At 53.6% G+C, this 1,978-nt stretch overlaps 1 long non-coding RNA gene across 1 annotated transcript in view; it reads left to right on the plus strand.

Annotated features, from left to right (window-relative positions):
- Nucleotides 1-394: 394 nt before the first annotated feature.
- The window catches only part of LOC113477225, a 3,007-nt gene continuing 1,423 nt past the window's right edge, over nt 395-1,978 (plus strand). The window contains exon 1 of the long non-coding RNA XR_003397859.1: nt 395-494. This is a non-coding gene — a long non-coding RNA (uncharacterized LOC113477225). The remainder of the gene's footprint in view (nt 495-1,978) is intronic.

Consider the following 1,978-nt stretch of genomic DNA (forward strand, 5'->3'; position numbering starts at 1 on the left):
AACAGCGTGCTTTCCAGCACCACAACACAGCCTTACACAGCCATTGAGAATAACACCAGGATTCAGCAGAAGTAATGTACTAAGTATACTTCAATTATGGATTAAATTGTTTTTTAACACCAATCTAGACCCCAGAACCGCCGTGCTTCCCCTGAGGGCTGAAATAACGCATTGCGAGGGAGGACACAAAAATTTTTCAATTTCTCTTGCCCAGTGGTTCAGAGGCACCACGTAACAGAGCCTTAAGCCAGCAAACCCCGACCCCCAGCCCCAGCGTTTCCGATACGCGCATCTCCCCATCCTCCTCCCCCTGACAGTGCGGCCCATCAGGCCACGGGAGCCGGAGAAAGCCCTGCAGGGCTATAAATAGCTACTCGGGGGAGGGGGGGGAGAGTGCAGCAGCATGTTTCCACAGATGCTTGCTGCAGAGGGAGGTTTTGCTGGACTAATTCTGAGGGGAAAGGGTACCACTGGGAAGTTCACTGACATAGCAGGTAACGTCTGTGGAAAGGGGGCAGCAGCTGCCCTGGGGAAGCTGAAGGGGGAATGCCTCGCTCGGCGGGAGAACAGCGAGGGGGTTTTCCTCCTTTGAGTGGTCCCACCTATTTCAGATCGTTTCTGCAGAGCCCCCGCCATGAGGTGGCTTGTGGGCAGGAAGGGTCCACGGCCGAGAGAGACGGCGAGGATAGGAATCACCCCGATCGCAGTGATAGTAATAGCACACGCAGCGTCCTGCGTGTGCCAAGTTTGTACCGAGTCAAGCGGTGTTACTCCCCACTTACACTGGACTTGCAGTGCCCGTGCATGCGGTGCTCCTGCGCCCGCCCCGGCGGGGAAGCGGCCGTGCTGCCTCCCCTGCCCGCCCCGGTTTTCCTTCGGAGGACAAAGCCGAGAGGTCCCGTCTCCCAGGAGCCACCCTGCGTGTGCGTGAGCGTGTCTGTGTGTGTGTGTGTGTGTGTGTGTGTGTGTGTGTGTGTGTGTGTGTGTGTGTGTGTGTGTGTGTGTGTGTGTGTGTGTGTGTGTGTGTGTGTGTGTGTGTGTGTGTGTGTGTGTGTGTGTGTGTGTGTGTGTGTGTGTGTGTGTGTGTGTGTGTGTGTGTGTGTGTGTGTGTGTGTGTGTGTGTGTGTGTGTGTGTGTGTGTGTGTGTGTGTGTGTGTGTGTGTGTGTGTGTGTGTGTGTGTGTGTGTGTGTGTGTGTGTGTGTGTGTGTGTGTGTGTGTGTGTGTGTGTGTGTGTGTGTGTGTGTGTGTGTGTGTGTGTGTGTGTGTGTGTGTGTGTGTGTGTGTGTGTGTGTGTGTGTGTGTGTGTGTGTGTGTGTGTGTGTGTGTGTGTGTGTGTGTGTGTGTGTGTGTGTGTGTGTGTGTGTGTGTGTGTGTGTGTGTGTGTGTGTGTGTGTGTGTGTGTGTGTGTGTGTGTGTGTGTGTGTGTGTGTGTGTGTGTGTGTGTGTGTGTGTGTGTGTGTGTGTGTGTGTGTGTGTGTGTGTGTGTGTGTGTGTGTGTGTGTGTGTGTGTGTGTGTGTGTGTGTGTGTGTGTGTGTGTGTGTGTGTGTGTGTGTGTGTGTGTGTGTGTGTGTGTGTGTGTGTGTGTGTGTGTGTGTGTGTGTGTGTGTGTGTGTGTGTGTGTGTGTGTGTGTGTGTGTGTGTGTGTGTGTGTGTGTGTGTGTGTGTGTGTGTGTGTGTGTGTGTGTGTGTGTGTGTGTGTGTGTGTGTGTGTGTGTGTGTGTGTGTGTGTGTGTGTGTGTGTGTGTGTGTGTGTGTGTGTGTGTGTGTGTGTGTGTGTGTGTGTGTGTGTGTGTGTGTGTGTGTGTGTGTGTGTGTGTGTGTGTGTGTGTGTGTGTGTGTGTGTGTGTGTGTGTGTGTGTGTGTGTGTGTGTGTGTGTGTGTGTGTGTGTGTGTGTGTGTGTGTGTGTGTGTGTGTGTGTGTGTGTGTGTGTGTGTGTGTGTGTGTGTGTGTGTGTGTGTGTGTGTGTGTGTGTGTG

This window comes from Athene cunicularia (genome assembly GCF_003259725.1).
Source record: "Athene cunicularia isolate RWA chromosome 2 unlocalized genomic scaffold, athCun1 chr2_part1, whole genome shotgun sequence".
Taxonomy (NCBI): Eukaryota; Metazoa; Chordata; class Aves; order Strigiformes; family Strigidae; genus Athene; species Athene cunicularia.